Source organism: Podarcis erhardii, assembly GCF_964252035.2.
Source record: "Podarcis erhardii genome assembly, chromosome: 1".
Lineage (NCBI taxonomy): Eukaryota > Metazoa > Chordata > Lepidosauria > Squamata > Lacertidae > Podarcis > Podarcis erhardii.
In genome coordinates, this window is record NC_138497.1 from 54,471,299 (window position 1) to 54,489,698 (window position 18,400).

Sequence of the window (18,400 nt, forward strand, 5' to 3'; positions counted from 1 at the left end):
CATCCATCACGTTGCAAAGGTATTAGCAAATATAAATATGGCAGTGATGAAGCGCATGGCCCCTAGGACAACCTCAAGCACAGAAAATAGTCGGAGAGGTCTCCCTTTCTGTTGATTACATTGTCATGTTTCAGAGCAATGCTGGAAGTGTAATGCTCTGAATACGTTGCCTTCCAGTGTAGTAAGCTAAGACACAATTCTGTGTTGATATTTTCTTGATGCAACTTGAAAGGAGTGTCTGATCACCCCTTAAGGTTGATGTGCCAAAGGACAATGCAGGGCAATTTCCTCAACTGATATTCCGATTTGTTCTGTGTTGTGTCACTGTAGCCACAATCAGGCACCATAAATGCAAAAGAAAATCCCAGCACATGGATGTACAATAAATGCACTTATAAATAAGTCATTGATTTCAATGGTGCTTTATCAGAGGTGTGAGTATACAGTGGTACCTCAGGTTACATACGCTTCAGGTTACATATGCTTCAGGTTATAGACTCTGCTAACCCAGAAATAGTACCTTGGGTTAAGAACTTTGCTTCAGGATGAGAACAGAAATTGTGCTCCGGTGGTGTGGCAGCAGCGGGAGGCCCCATTAGCTAAAGTGGTGCTTCAGGTTAAGAACAGTTTCAGGTTAAGAATGGACCTCCAGAACGAATTAAGTACTTAACATGAGGTACCACTGTAATTGCAGCCTTAGTGGGAAAATGTCAGCTGAAAGAGGCCCTGTAGAAAGCTGTGGTGAAACTTTGTAGAAAAAGATATAGACATGCAGAGGAAGGGAAAGGAAACAGCTACATAGGTCTTAAAGGTATCCCTTCAAAAAGCAATCAAGCCACACATAGGAGCCATACACCTGCCAGAAAACCCCTGCTGTCCAGCACTAGACAAAGGAATAAAAAGGCACATGTCAGGAGGATGCAGGAGTTGCTGTGACCTTTAATGCTGCTGCTCTCCCTGCTAACTCAAAGACAAAAGTGAGCCAGAGATAACATGAGGAAATGACAGTCGCTGTGGAGCATTACCCAGATGCTCCCAGCAACTAACTGCAGAAAAGGCAGGATGCTGGAACATCAGGAAGAGGTCCCTGCGATAGATATGGATATAGCTATAGGTATGGATATAGATGACATAGCTATAGCACCAGGGAGGGGATAAATGGCCAGGGACTAAGCAGATATTTCGAGGATTTAAAGGCCACAGACAGCTACAAAGCAAGGAAAGTGAAACAGAGAAACGAGGAGAGAAAGAGTTGGATTATGTGGAGAAGGGAAGGGAAGGGTTAAGGAACAGGGTTAGTAAGGCCAGTACTGACCTTGGAGAGAGAAAGGGGAAAGTGCAGGGAGGAGGAAAACAGTATGTGATAGAAAACCCTAAAGGCGGTTAGTAGAAATGGCTGCTTTACAGAATATGGGCTAGTTTACAGGTCTTGTCGTGAACAGCGTACCTAAGCCTAGTGAGATGGTGGGGATGGGGCACCATTGCTCTCCTGTCTTCCCAACACAGCAGGTTGCTTACTGAAAGGGGAGGTGCAAGATGTGGGGAGCTTAGGCTGGCTTGGCACGTGGTGGTGAGAGACTCCAATTGCCTCCACTACTTCCACACCACCCCTCTATGTCTCAGTAAGCACCAATGACTTGCTTTGTTGGGAGAGCAACAGTGACCCACACACACCACCTCACCCATCTTGTGAAGGCCCCACTGTCTGGTGTCTAATAAGAAGAGACAACTTCAGGTTGTGAGGATCCTGAGGGTGTTAAGGAGTACAACTCTTACAAAAAGGTCCTCCCTCCCCACACTTGACATTCTGCATACTATATTTGTTTACTCTGCAATTGCTGGTCTTCCACTGTAGTTGGTGATGGGTTTTTGTTTTTGATTCTTTTGGTTACATTACAGATAAACTAGAAAAATACACAAAACAGGCAGGAAACAACTCAGCAACTGCACTGAATGGAATGGCAAGCTGGACACAGTATTGTTTCTTCATGTTCATGCACATTTGTTTGGTTACATGTGTTCTAGAGGCAAAGTGGATTCATCCTCCCACTCATAGATTTAGCATCTAGAGAAACTGGAGAAGGAAGGTGAACCCTGAAGAATGACAACACTGGCACCACACTCTAAATTTGGACAAGGCATCTCCAAAAGGTGAAAAATAAGAACAATGAATGACCACCAAGCAGGCATTCTTCGTGGTTAATAGGCAGTTGCTGCATTTGGAAAACAGATTTCCCTTCTTACCTCTCTAGATTGACTCTTTGTATGAAACATTGCTTAATCAGATCTCTTATTATTGTCCAGGGTTGGGGAATAGCCTATAAAATGTACAAATTAACAACAATTGGTTTATGTGGAAACTTTGAGCAGATATACTCATTTATATCTGTTTAATCCTTACAACCTTAACCAAAGCCATAACAGACCACAATCCTCTGAGTCCACTGTCATTTTGTTTAAATATATATATATTTTAAATTTGGATTGCAACCATAAAAGTGCAACACCTATATTTCTAGTCAGTTTTAAGCCATTTTGTCTCAAAGATTATATATTTCTCTGACTATCTAGCATATGTGTGCATGCTTTTATTCTAGAGTGGTTCTGAAGGCTTTGGGGTGAATGGGGTGGGGGACCGGGCAGGGGAGGAAAAAAATGAAGTTGCCACTCTTGATCTTTAATGCATTTCATATTGCTCTTCACCATAATACCCAAGAGAAGGTTACAATAATAGAAAACCACAATAAGTAGGCTAGAGTGGGTCTATATCTATATCTTTATCTATTATTTGTCAAAGCCCAGGGTCAATTTGTTATTGGAGGATGGGGAAGTAGGGATGGATGGATCAGTCACTTTCTCATCTGTGTTACTTCCACATGCAGTCAATGCGGTTAGTATTATATGTGCTGATTCTCTACTGCAGCCTTTCCCACATGGTGCCCTTCAAAATTGTTGGACTACAGCTCCCTTCATCCTTGACCATTGGACCTGCTGGCTGGGGTTGATGACTGCTGGAGTCCAACAACCTGGAGGGCTCCACATTGGGGGAATGCTGAGGAATGCTACTAATATCCTAGTAGTAAAACAACACACATTTGTGCGCCTCCTTTAGCAAACCATTCCTAAGCTTAGGAATAACAGTGGGGAGAAAGGGTCAGCCCTATAGCTCTCCAACAATTTGAGTTCTAGTCCCCTGGATTAATATGAACATGGGTAGTTTTTATTGGAGATCTGGCTTTTCTTGCATTCTCTCTGTGTGTGTAATAGAAAGAAACCATAACATACTATCTCTAAAAGCATTAAAATAGTAATAAACTGTGAATATATTTTTTTAAAAGCATGAACGTGTCGTGCCACCTTAGGGCGACTTGGCAGAACTACTTCTGTCTTGATAACCCATGGAATTTGATTCCTAGAGACATGCATTTCACTTTGCCCTGCATATGTGGTCAAATGAATATATGTACCTTGTAGGTAAGAAAGATATACACAGATGACATTCTGAACCAACAGATGAATGATGGATAAGACAGAAAGATGATCATGCCTGGTGAGAGACTGAAGACTGACAAATAGCATGTGTACTGTATAATATAAATCCTATACATAGAGTCAGAGGCAAAAGAAAAGGGAGGGGTTGTTATAGATATGTTTGCACATCTTAAAACAACAAACACTTCAATATGATTTATTTAGTCAGGATAGGCTAAAAACTCAGTGGCATAATAACAGGACCATTTGTCTTAGCAAGTATCTTGTTATTGGTGATCAATAATGTAGCTAAGATGATTGATTGCTTTGTTTTCTTGTGGTGCCTCAGCCACTCTAAATTATTTATTTGACACGGTGCCTCCTGGTAAATTCAAGGAACCGGTGATCATAAGTTTGTACTGTTGTGTAATACTAATATGCTTTAGTAGATACAGGGCCTTTTCCAGATTGAGATATACATAGAGGTATAATATAAGATAAAGATTTGCTAATTATCCATGGCATATTTTGCTTAATTGGAAAGAACAGCGTAATGCTGTTTTAAAGTACCTTCATTTGTCTCTTATGACTAGTGGCAGGATACACTGGTGAACATGAGAAACACGGTGGCAATCACTGCTAGCATTGATGGCTTTAAAAGTTAATAGACAAATCCATGGGAAATAGAACTACCTTAGTCATGACAGTGAAGAATGAAACTAGCACATTCAGAAACACTATAGCCCTGCCCATTTTTACCGTCACTGCCTATGGGTGTCTTCTTCTATGGAATAAAATAGTTCCGTACTGCTTTTCAGGACACAAATGCCTTGCCAATGTAGTGTACAAAATTCCAGAGTTAAAACTTAATGATATATGACATCATAAAGCTAAAAGCACATTAGACCCCCTTGCTAGTATTACTTACTGCTACTTTTGATGATGATGGAGATAGTTTTGTTGTTAGACCGGGATAAGTTGAAGAACCTGTGGCTCTTTAGATGTTGCTAGCCTCTAGCTTTAATCACCCCAGCCAGCATGGTCATCTTCAGCAAGTCCTTGTTTCCATTGTTCCCACATAAATGTTGCCATTCACTAATGGCCATCAATCAGCAAGTGCTTTCAGTATTTTTAGCATTGCAAACATAGACCAGCTTCCATATTTTATGATTTAATGCTAATCTGCAGGACAGAATGGAAACATCCGTGTATGTCACTATTAATATACTGAACCACAATTGCTTGATACTGAGCCATACTAATCCATTTAAATCCATTTAATTTTATAAAATGAAATAAATAACAATAGTCATATGTATATAAAAGAGGCCTAGCTGTGATTCATGCTGTTGATCAGACCTAAACATGCTCTTGAATGAAAAGTTGATCAACTAATACTGGGATATCAGAATTCAGAACTCCAATTCCTTGGTCTTTTTGAATTTGTCATTAGAAATTTCACTAGAAATCAAAACAGGAAAGTATTGTAAATTGAAAACTCTTCTTGTATTTTGAATGGATAATTTCAATGTGCTAATGGAGTTGTTTATCTCATCACTAAACTTGTAACAGCTGTTAAATATTAGGAAGTGTCTCAAGGAAATAAAGGCAGCTTTCTCAGAATATCTTCATCCCTGGAACACAGGTAAAGCAGAAATCCTTTAATTATGGCAGCTATAAGCCCTGCTAAATTCACACTTATTTACAGTAATGGAACCACTATAGCTTCTTTCCCCCTGGAGCGATACATTTGACAGTGGTAGCTGGCATTAAGTACTATGCAAACCCTCTCTCTCTATAGCTCTCTCAAAGCACCTTGCATTTGAGCTACATCAAGAGATCATTTAAATCCTAGCTCCCATAAGGCTCTCATTTCTAATACAAGTTGGATCCTTTCCACACTAAGGCCCTTTAGCCTTGTTGAGGCATTGCTGTTTTGTAATCAGCGGGAGGCAGAAATTAAAGCTCTGATTCCACACAACATTTACCAGGAGGGAAAGTCTTTCTGTGGAAGTCACACCAAGTTCTAAAAAGTGTACTCATGATTGCAACCTTCAATCAGCAAAGGTCTCTGCATTTGGTGTGTTTTAAAGTGAGTCCTGTATTTCCCTGCTTCAATGAAATGGAACTTTAATTAGCCATTTCTTCTTCTTTCCTGGCAAATTAATCCCTAATTAATCTTTCCTCTTTGCAGTCAGAGCAATCACATCATTTTCTTATTTATTTTTAATTTTACTTCTACTAGTGCAACTGCCCATCAGTGAAAAAATGAAGCAAAAATAACTGGTTGGTTTTCTTTTTCTTTTCTTTTTTTAAAATAGTGGGTTTACAAATCTTCTAAATGGTAGATTTCAATTTATGTGGTGATTTAGTACAGTACTGTTTTAGCTCCATGGATTTCCCCCTCTTATATTGTGTTTCTAATGCTGCTGAGTTGTGAAATTCTGCTCTTGTTTTGACCCTGAAGTTGTGTTTTAAGCATTGCATTTTCCTGTGTTTTAATTGAAATTGTGATTTTATTTTTACCTTGCTCTTTCTTCTTCTTGTAAGCTGTCCAGAGGACCTCTGTTAGAAGGCAGCCTATAAAAATAGTATAAAACAAATTGACAGATGTGCAGATTGAGAAGAGAGACAGAAAAAGGCAAAAGCCTTTCTATGAGAGAAGTAGTGGTACAGACAACAAATGACTTATTTTCTTATCTCATGCAGCTGAATGCACATGCGTTCTCCGTCAGTTTCCCTCCCATGCCTCTCCATGTGGCCCTGTGCACTGGCAACCCACGCTGCACCACTGTGGCAGGGGCAGCTCCAGATGTTGTTCAACTCCAGCTCCCAGTAGTCCCAGCCAGCATGGCAAATGGTCAGGGATTCTGGGCGTTGTAGTCCAGCAACACCTGAAGGTTCTCCACTCCTGGTGTAAGGGCATACATACTTCTGGGAGAAATTCTATTATGACATATGGAAGTTTGAGGTGCTCAAGGCTGTCTTGACTTGTAGTTTTCAGTAGCACCGAGAGATATAGCAGGATGTGCTGTGAAACACATTCATGTCTCAGACGCCAATGCTTGTTGTCCCCTTGCCTCGAGCAACTTTTGTTTAAATTTTCTATTCACATTGAATGACTGTGTGTAGGGAAGTTGAGGCAGAATGGACAATTACTGTGGAAACTGAGAACAATTAGTTCTTATTTGCTTAACACAGTTTCCTAATGTGTAGCTGTAAAACTTTTCACAGGATCTTTTAGATACAATTGATTTTCCCGAGCCGTTTCCTAATATTTCAAAGCGAATGCAGGACCTGACAATTGCAATCAAGCTAATGCAGGTCGATAGCCATTTTCTTTTAGTTAAATAGGAACAATCAGGAATACAAGCTGAGACTTCACTGAGAGTGATTGTATATTTGTGTGTTTGATGAGCTGGTGCATCATATGTACAAAAGGCATGGTGGAACATGTTGAATTTTGGGAGAATGCATTTCAGAAAGTTCAGCAAGCTAGAAATGCTCTACTGCTTTATGCAACAGTTCTCTGAAGTTAGCTCTCTTCCACTTCCTGGCTTTTCCCTTGCTTTTATGTTATTATTCTGGACAGAGGTCTCATCCTGTTGCCCCACCCCCATTCTTTCCATTGGCATGGGTGTATGATGTTGTTGGCATCTGTCTGTCTTGAAACACAATGGAGTGTGCCTCCAGGGGTGAAGTCAAACTGATCATGGGGGTAAATTTTATTCTTGTCTATGTACATTCAGTGGAAGGTCTGAAAAGAGACTGTGAATCTAGAACTGTGCATAGAGCAGTGTTTCCCAACCTTGTGCCTCCAGCTGTTTTTGGACTACAATTCCCATCATCCCTTGCCACTGGTCTTGCTAGTCAGGGATGATGGGAGTTGTAGTTCAAAAACAGCTGGAGGCACAACGTTGGGAAACACTGGCATAGAGTATGCAGACATTCACCCACCCAACACCTGGCAGGAGATCAGAATCATGCCTGTTTGGCCAACAGTTCATATCCAGAGAATCAGGATTGGTGTAAAAGGAACATGTGCATGTACACCTTTTCTATGCAGTCAGGAATCCTGATTGCTCCAAGATTGCCTGGGGGAGCTCTACACTCACAGACCCCTTTCACACTAATGCTAAATGCATGGGAGATTCCCCAACCAGTGGGCATGCCAATACCAGTGGCACCGTTCTGCTCCCCTCTGCACATTTAGTGAATGTGTATGTGGACATTTGCACAGAACAGATGTGATTTGGAACACAGGTGGCTTCATTGAGATCCTTGTGCGCCATGTCATGGCTGATGGGTCACATTCAGCTTGGTGGGCCACAATTTGTGCGAGTATAGTTTGAACAAAGCACCACTACAGCAGTTGCTGGGAATGATAAGAACCGGAGAAGTGCATAAATAAAGGAACGCGGGTGGTGCTGTGGGTTAAACCACAGAGCCTAGGACTTGCCGATCAGAAGGTTGGCGGTTCGAATCTCCGTAACGGGGTGAGCTCCCATTGCTCGGTCCCTGCTCCTGCCAACCTAGCAGTTCGAAAGCACATCAAAGTGCAAGTAGATAAATAGGTATCGCTTTATAGTGGGAAGGTAAACGGCGTTTCCGTGTGCTGCTCTGGTTCACCAGAAGCGGCTTAGTCATGCTGGCCACATCACCCAGAAGCTGTACGCCGGCTCCCTCGGCCAATAAAGCGAGATGGGCGCCGCAACCCCAGAGTCGGTCACGACTGGACCTAATGGTCAGGGGTCCCTTTACCTTTAGTGCATGCGGGTGGCGCTGTGGGTAAAACCTCAGCGCCTAGGACTTGCTGATCGTATGGTCGGTGGTTCGAATCCCCGCGGCGGGGTGAGCTCCCGTCGTTCGGTCCCAGCTCCTGCCCACCTAGCAGTTCGAAAGCACTCTTAAGTGCAAGTAGATAAATAGGTATCGCTTTATAGTGGGAAGGTAAACGGTGTTTCCGTGTGCTGCACTGGTGCAGGCTCGCCAGAGCAGCTTCGTCACGCCGGCCACGTGACCCGGAAGTGTCTCCGGACAGTGCTGGCCCCCGGCCTCTTAAGCGAGATGGGCGTGCAACCCCAGAGTCGGACACGACTGGCCCATATGGGCAGGGGTACCTTTACCGTTACCTTTTTATTTGTGGTTGTGCACATGGCTCTTTCCTGTGACAGGAATCATGGAATCTCCAATACGCATAAGTGGTTTAGAATTTGGTTTTATGTCTCATCATTGAGATGCCATTGACCCGGATCGCTATATAACAAGTGATTCATGTTTAAAGGGTGACATTTATTAGACCAATTAAGTGTCTGTGTTCAGCCTATCATAATGCTGTAGCAGAATTGATGGATTATGATAACATTATTGCTCGTGCTGCTAATGCAATCCTGGTAGAGGTGTCATTAAATCAGAAATTAGGAGTAGATAAAAATACTTGTGGGTTCCTCTTTCCTCTGCCTAAAGTCGACCTTAGTGGGGAAACCACCTTTTCCAGCCCTCAATGATGCCTTAACTGGCATGGGTATATCCATCTCCCTCAACACAGATCTTTATCTATGGTACTCTTTTTGATTCTCCCGTTTTCTGTCTCCATCTCTCTGTGACTGCTTTGTTCTGATTTGGACTGTGTGTGGGTGATTTGGCTTCTTGCATCTTACTGATATAGACATTTAGGACAGGCAGTGAACTAACTTGGATATAAGATAAGCATCCTGAGGCCTCTTGGGTGAAGGGTGTCTGACCAACCATCTCACATTGTTGTCCACCCCAATGGGTTGCTTGGTCTGATGTTTTTTGACCTGAAGGAATTGCTCTGCTGAACTCTGGACAACAGTAACTGAGCAAATGTTCATGGTGAGTTGGCAATGAGAGCCTCACCTCAGGTGATTGGGTTTGAGCTGAGGTGGTGTTGCATAGCCTTTATTTGCCCACTGTTATGAACTTTACACCAAATATATGTGTTAAGAGTATTCACTCTGGGTGTGTGTGTGAAATATTTGTTTTCTTTATACCGTGTTTTATAACTATTGTGAGCTGTTCTGGAACCTTTGAAACAGAAGAGTAACATAGGAATGGATTAAATAAATAAAAAAGTCCCCAAAGCATTATTGTTTCTGCACATAATAAATGTGCAGCTGTGACTCACTTTAATGCAGGATGCAGATGTCTTCCCTTGAGAAAGCTTTTCCACTGTTAGGGTATCACAGTTCCATAGCATTCAATCAAAATCTTCTGTTACTAGGATAAAGGGGATTCTTCCTTTACTGTGTTGACTAGAATAATGGTGGAAAGTGGAATGTCACAGTCATCTGCCATGTGGGACACAATTTTTTTCTCATCATTAAAACAGATTTCATTCTTATTGTTTTATTTGCATAGTTTCTTTTGTGGAACATGAACTGCAGTGGAATGGAAACACTGTTCATTCAATGAATACAGTACAGAATGGAAAACAATGCCTTCTTAAATAAATACCCATAACTTAGGGCTCAGATTCAATGGTTATTTAAAAATAGAAGCAAAAGGTACTAATTTCCTGCTCAGGATTGCGCTAGTGAAGGAGAGAAAGAAAAGAGTTGCCAACCTCATTATTATTAGCTTGGCAAAGCCTTTCTGTTTTTAACACTGGGAGAAGTTAGCAGCTGAATCTTTTCTTGATATGGAGCTTCAGAGATGGCAAAACCTCAAATTGTAATGCAGTTGTCCTTGCCATTTTTTAAAAAAAAAATATGGCAAAATTAACAAAAGCAAACCAAAATATATTGCTTTACATCTCCCCACTATAATTTTGTCTACTAATTGCAATAATAATACATAACCATTGTGATGCTTTATATAGGCAAGTTCCGTCCCCCCCTCTTATTTTGTAAGCAACAGAGGCTTTCATGTTTTGTACCTGATAACCACCTTTAAACATATGATTATCATTTGAAAACAAATTTGAAAAAATATATTCAGAGAACATTGCTTTTCATTTCTCTCTCATGAATGACCGCTGCCCTCTGTAGCCCTTTGTCTGCCTACCCATCTATCTTTCTGTGCTTTCCTTCCATGCTTTTTGTGTAATATAATTTGCACAGACAACAGAGAGAAAGACAGAGAAAGAGACAGAGACAGAGACAGAGAAAGAAAGAGAGAGAGAGAGAGAGAAAGGGACTGTCACTGGCAGTTTCGGTGATCTGAGGGATAATGTCTGTTGAAAGCGCTGAGTGACATTTACCCAAAGAAAAAATGAGGGGAGAAAGCTTAAAGAGTTTAGTGCAAATTGTATTGCTAAAGGTGACTTGTTAGCTCTGGTGATAACTGGAGTGTTAATGTGGTTACAGAGGCTACATCAATTGATTTGGTAAGTTGTTCCCAATTATGGCAGCCAGAATACATGAGAGGCATCAATAGTTTGGGAACTTGATGGAAGCTTTACTAGAGGCTAATCAGCTGCCATAAGGTTTCTTTGTCATCGTTAAATATTCCAAACAAGTTCCACAACTGACAATCTGAGGATGAAAGATTCAGGTGTTTTTTGAGCCCCCAGGAGTAAATATAATATTTAAATGGTTTAAATTCCCACCCCGGTTCAGTTTTCTTCATATTTCAGTGAGTGACATAAATCTCTATGGTCAGGGAAAACTCCCTGCACAAAAGTAGTATTGGTACCAAAAGAGGATGGAGATTTATAGGGTGAAGATTTATAGGATCGGTGAAGCATCCTTAGTCTCTCACGGGTTTCTGTTTATAGACCTGTTTCTCACTGAGGTGCTAAATCTGTGAATGTGCTAAATCTGTGCTAAATCTGTTTATTTATTTCATAAAATTTGCATACCACTTGATTGTAAAACAAACAAACAAACAAACAAACAAACAAACAAACCCACCCTCAGCGTGGTTTACAAAAGATAAAACAAGAAAATCAAGAAAAAATTACAACATCTTTTTATACAGTTATATGCATTGTTTTATGCATTGTATTTGTTTATATTCTGGTTACTTTAGGAAACCTGAAGTACATTCACATATAAATAGTATATGTAGAATACTTTGTATAATAATGCTTATAATATGTGAAAATTGTTCATATTTGTAGTGGAACCAGGGGACTACAGCTCACTTTTAGTTCAGATTGAAAAGCAGGATGGGAATCAGAAAAGATCCATCTAGATAAGCTTGTCATTGAGATTTTCAGACAATTACACCCCACTAGCAAGACTCATCATTTTAGAAGGACTTTCCAAAATGGTACCACCATATATAGTGTTGCTGCTAATTGCTTTTAAGTTGTTGTTTTAGGAACTTATTGCACCTTTCACATACACCTCAAAGCTTGTGCTATGTTTTATTCTCTACTTCTTTTTTTTTTAAAAAAAATAGTTTCGTTGTTGCTGGAAATATGTTTGCTAGGTGCCTTAAGTGTAAGAAAGCGTGGATAGAAATAATAAAATTAAACCATGTGACCAGTGTATTATTGGGGGATCTCTGCTTTCAGAGTAGCATCAGGGTTCTCACATAGACGTTGCTGCTACAGTTTGACAATGTTTTAGCAAAGCTTCTCAGAACGCAGAGCATTCTCTTTCCTTCTTCAAATGCTTTCCTTATAAAACAGGGCACATTCATTCTGAATCTTTCAAATCAATACCCAGGCAGTTGGATGATCTGCATACCAATTGGCTCACAAATTTATACCCTGTCTGACTCTGCCAAAAGAATTAAAAATCACTCATGAAACAACAGCTCCTTGTAATCACATCAAGCCAGACTTCAATAATAATTCAGGCATATAAAAGCCTTTCAGTTCTAGATGCGTTAAAAAATAGTTTCTTTTCATTTTCCAAATTCCGGTTTAGATGCTAACTTTTCATTTTTTGAAAATGTTTCTTGCTCACTATTAGCCGATTCTCCTCTCCTTGGGGAATCCCACCTTTCTATTGACTACAAGCATTTTCCCTTTATTAACAAAAAGAGAAGGTGGCAGGGGAGTTCGAATGATTGATAAGGGGCATTACAGAGGAGAACCTTGTCACCTCGAGACCATCATTTCAGATCAACCTCTTATGAATTGTGACTGAAAGTCATTACCTTCAAATTTCAGTCCACGATATTGCATTGGATGGGCCTGATCATTCTGGCACCATGTCCTTAGGAGAAAAACATTACAGGCTGCAACAGTGACATGCACACACATGAACCATGGGGGAAGAGGCAAGGAGCTCCTATCAGGGAGTGAAATCTAGCATCACATAAGCACAGGGGCTAATACTACCTGTGTAGGCTAACAGTGAAATGTGTGCATGACTGTGCTCTACAAAGCCTTTAGTCAGACAGATTCTTGCTGCTGATTTCCTGCAGGTTTTCTGAGGGGGTTGTATGAAGAGGGACCCCCCAATTCAATCAGAGCCCCAATTAATTGTGTGGTATGCCCTCTGTCTCTGTCCTCCTTGCATATGTTGGACCCTGCTGAGGGGTGTGTGTGTGTGTGCAGAACCAACTAGAGGGCTTTTTCTTTTTTAATTGGCCATGCTCCCATGGCTAAAATGATGTTTGCCTAGCAGGCATTGGGCCAGACACCTACAACAGGCAAGTACATATAAAATCAATAAACAGAAAATTTGAGCTGATATGAAAATAAGGATGCAATAGATCCTAATTACCACCTTCCTTTGTTTCTTATATCTGCTTTTAAAACGCCAGGTAAATAGGGCTTTTTTCAGCTGGAACTCACAGGAGCTCAATTGCGGCACCTTTCAGTTGGGCGCCATTACCATTCTAAGAGAACGAGGGAGACATTCATGATGAGTTCTGGCACCTCTTTTTCTAGAAAAATAGCACTGCAGGTAAATATGCCACACAGATTCCATTAAAATGTTTGATGCTTGATTTCTTCTACATGAGGATATAAGAAGGCATCCTTTCTGCCCTGCATTTTTTTTACATGCAGCACTGTTTCCATTCTGCTCAAGTCTATCTTCTGCCAAAAAGAATGTTATTCATCTTGCTTCCTGATGCATCAAATGTACCTAATCTGCATAATTTACATACATATGTAATAATTGGGTAGTAAATTATTAAATTGTCTAATTATATTTTCATTTTGTTATTGCACCCCATTCATTTCAATGCAAATGTGAGGGAGGGAAGTACTGTAATCAACTACATAACATTTGTGGACTAAAAGTAACAGAAAGAGTGAATACCAATCATATTTGCTAGATTGATTTTGCTGCTGGATCTGGGACAAATAAGTGAATATTGGCAATTCTTGCTCCTATTTCTTTTTTCATCAGAATTCTCTGTCATCTCTACTTCCACATGACAGTTTATTTTGGACTCAGTACCACTCAAGTTTGCAAGCTTTTCACAGCAGCCACACACATTATTTTGTCATTTAATCCAGATTTGCCCTTTATCAGAAAATCAAGTAAGTAAGAAATCCCATGTAAACAAATGGTGTAGGGGTATATGGAATGCATTGTGATGGGGACTACAACATATGGATGTGACACAAAAAATAAATAAATGCATGTATAAGCAACACTAAGTCCACAATAAACTACTGTCTAAAACTGTGAGCACAATCTATTTAGTGTTTAGCACTTGTTAGTCCCTTTGATCTCTATCAGAAAGATTTACAGTGCACTCTATCCATACCTACTCAGAATTAAACCAAATTGACTTTAATGGGGCTTACTCATTTGGTACTGCAACTTCAGATGACCACCTAAAAGAATCTAGATGCTTCTTTACCAGAAAGCTGGGATAAAATAATGTGTTTATTTGTACACAATGCAACCCTCCTGTATGTAAAAACATTCAAGGTAGTTTAGAGAAAGGAACTGATAATAATGACTCCAGTCGTGGCTTCATTTATTTTCCAATCCTGTCTCTAGATTATCCTGTGATCTTGGGAGTTCATTTAATTTCGCTTTGCTCTCTTTGCTGTTTTCCCCATATGGAGCACAGGTTACTGAAACTTGCGTTTAAACACCAATACATTAGGCTCAGAAAAAATGAACTATATGAATGCAATGAGCTAATATGATCAGTTCTATGTTCTACTGTCCCTAATAATCTGCTTTGAAATGGCAATGCCTGTGTTATGTTTTAGCTGGTAAACATTGCATAATGAAATTGAGATCACTATGTATCATTTCAGCCACCTACACAGCCCATATTTACCCAGCATTTGGACAACCCTTGTGCTCTTCTGTTACTAATAGCAACAACAAATGGGACCTTCAACAAAATGTTACAATGTGGAGTGCACCTGTTCTGTGTTCAAGCTAGCCAAGCCATACCTTCTTCCAGGATACTCCATGTAATTTCCCCTTTTCTGTCTCCTTCAATATTCCATGCCCACTGAACAAGCTTAATCCTTAGCAGGCCCTTTTGGGGCTTTTTTTTGCCCACTTAGGTCCCCTCTGCACTATAGGTGTGTGTTTGTATCTTACTATATAATAAAAATGTAAGAATGTCATCACACTCTTGCTAACAATGTGCATGAGCGCAGCCAGCTCTAATTGAACATTCTCCCTGCATGCACACACAACGTGGTCAGAGAGGGAGGGGAAAACTTGGGCGGGTGTGTATGTGAGTCACTGAGAGAGGAGAACAAAGGAGCCAAAGTGGCCTGGGGGAAAGAGAAGTTCTTGCCAAGCTCAACCTGAACCTACATAAGTGGGACTCCACCAGGTCTCTGTTCACTCTGGTGAGCTCACTAAAGGAGTTGGGGTAGGAAAGAGGGTGAGGAAAACCTACTGTTTCACACCCACTAAGGTGTTAGTAGGAAAACCACCAGCGTGGTCTCCTCCTGTGGAGCAAGTTAGTGTGCTGTTGGCAGGGACTCCGTGCTGCCCAGCTGCCTTCTCTAGGCGGAGACTCCAGCTTCGTCTTTGCTTGAGCCAGCACTGCTGACTGAGGGACTTCCTCAGCAGAGCAGCTTAACAAGCCCTCCCCCCCCCCAAGCCCTGGTTCATATATACGTATTTCCACAAACTTAGGTGACCTGCTGAGTCTTCTCACTTTTATCTGGGTGATGTCAATCACCAGTTTTCTCTGAACCTTGCTAACTAACACCCTTCACATCCCAATGCAGTTGTCTTTGACTCAATCTATCCTTCCCAATGGAGAGGGGTATTGGTTAAACCAGCTTTAGGTTAGCATGGGTGGTGGTGGTAGGAGCTGTGAGCCTCCCCATCAAATGAAGATGCTTGGATCTAGTAGTTCTATGAGTGAGCTTCTCTATCCTATGCTCTTATGCCTCTAGAATGCCAATGGAAACACCATCAGTGGTAGATCTATGCCAGTGGTGCTTTTGTGAGGATAGTGGGAACTTTCCCCCTCTCTGTCTTGAATGCTGAGCTTTTTTTCGGCTGCTGGAGGAGCAGTTCTGCACAATCCTAACCAGCCTGAGCAGGTCATGGGGTTAGGATTGTTTGCAAGCCAATAACCCCCATGCTACATTGACAACCTCCAATGCTACATTGACAACACTACCCTGAATAGGTCATGTTCCTTTCTTATATGTAATATCCATAGTAAACTTGCAAAATTTCTGTTTCTGCTCAGTAATGACATGCTATACATTTAGTTGTTAAAGATTTATTTGAAGGCCATTCTGTGTTTTTCTTTGCAGTATAATTCAGATTAGTATATTTGCACACTCTTCATTGGTAATTCCCACCCAGTTTATCAGTCAGATATAATAGTACCTAATGCATAATTACAGAATAATCTGATCCCATTCAGTTGCTTTAGCAGCTGATGAAGGTAGTTGCCAGTGTTGGCTTGGCAACAGTTTATCAGAAATCGTTGCCTGACAGCCAACATAGAGCTGAGGCAAAGCATTCTAAGTCTAAACTGTAAGGAAAAGGCCGTGACAGATACAGGCTGCCATCATGGCTTCTATTCGGAAGGCAGACAATTCCAATGTGGCTTCGACTTTTTGTTTCAAATTCTGCCTGGTTCCAGAAAATAAAGCCTTGGTCTGGCTTTCATAAGGACATAAGAAGAGCCTGTTGGATTGGGCCAGTGCTAGTGGTTCAGCACTCTGTTCTCATAGTAGCCAACCAGATGTCTATGGGAAGCTTGCAAGCAGCACCTGGGTGCAACAGCACTCTCCCCTCTGGCAGTTTCCAGCAGCTGGTATTCAGAAACCACCACATATTGTGCGAGCAAATTCCATAGTTGGACTGTGTGCTGTGTGAAGACAGTCCTGAATCTTCCAAAATTCAGCTTCATTGGATGCCCCCAAATTCTAGTATTATGAGAGAGGGAGAAAAACTTTTCTTTCTCCACACCATCATAATTTGAAACACTTATATTATGTGACCTCTCACTCACCTTTTCTCTAAACTAAAAAGCTGCAAATGCTGTAACCTTTCCTCAGAGGGGAGTTGCTTCATCTGCCTGAACATTTTGGTCGACCTTTTCTGAACCTTTTCCATCTCTAAAATATACTTTTTCAGGTGAGGTGACCAGAACTGTACACAGTATTCCAAGTGAGGTTGCACCATCAATCTATATAACTGCATGATGATATCAAGTTTCATTTTCAATTCCTTCCCTAATGATTCCAAGCATAAAATTTGCCTTTTTCACAGTTGCCGCAGTTTAGCACAACACAAGGAAACCTGAGTCAACCACCAGATCAAATCTTTGTTTTCCCTTAACTAGAGTAACCTAAACCAGTTTGATCCTGCTGTTTTCAATAAAAGTTTCTCAAGATGCTATCTAAAGAAATACAACTTTTTTATCTGGGTTATCTCCGCCGTCTGTCCTGTAGTATAAAATTCTCAAGTAGGGTCCATTCCAACTACCTGTAGTGACAAATTATAAATCAGGCTGTACAGACAAATATTTGAGCCGAATGCTAGATGTTAATTGGTTTTCATGAGATAACCAATATAATTTTGAATGGTTGTTAGGATCTCAATCTAATACCACCTTCCCCTAAACACAAAAGATTCAAAAAACTTACATATGATATCAAATTTGTCCTTGGAGTACATATGATAGATAAGAAGACCAAAAAAATACACCAGATTAGATGCAGATTCATGTTGTTCATCTAGTCACTTACTTAGGAGGTTAAGTGCATCAGAAATTCAGAATACATTGGCTACATATGGTATTAAGAAGCACTCATGAATAATTCCAGGAAGGACTGAAATGAAGTCAACAAGCTTCTATTATTCGCCCTTCCTCCCCCAGTTCAAGGCACATCATATAACAGAAATTTTACTTCAATTTCTCTACAAAAAGTGGACTGATAGTGCATGTTCCTCTTTTGTAAATGGCTTTCAAGTATAGAAGTACAACTTCCCCTCATGTTACCTCCTCATTAAAGTTCATGCAGCCACATTTTTGCCTTTGCCAGTTTGCATCTGTAACAAATGAGTGAATCATGATTAATTTTACAAGAAGCAATGTGTAAGCAATAAAACATGACAGAGCGTAGGCTATAATGTGTTCATTAATGACAATATCCAAATGTAAATGGCACATAAGTTTCAGATCTGTGAGCCTGTATCTCCAAAGAGGCAATCATGCCATCATTATAAACTTGCATGAGTATATCCTAGTGGATTTGTAGAAATATAATTATTTTGATGTTTGTGACAAGGGAAGCTGATTGTAGGCAATATACCCAAACTTTTAAGGACAAATGATTAGAGCAGGGCTAGACAATTTAGGGCCCTTCAACTCCCATCAGCTTCAGCCAGTATTATCAATAGCCAGGGATGATGGAAGTTATATTTCATAGCATTTGGAGGGATCGTGTTAGCTACTCCTGGATTTGGTAATGCGATGTAGACCAGTGCTTTCCAAATAGCTAATTACTGAGGACCCCTTATTTTTCAAAAGCCAAGCCACAAACCCCCAACTTTTGAAAATTTTGATAACTCTATGGTAGTTACATGTGCAAAGCAAATTTTTT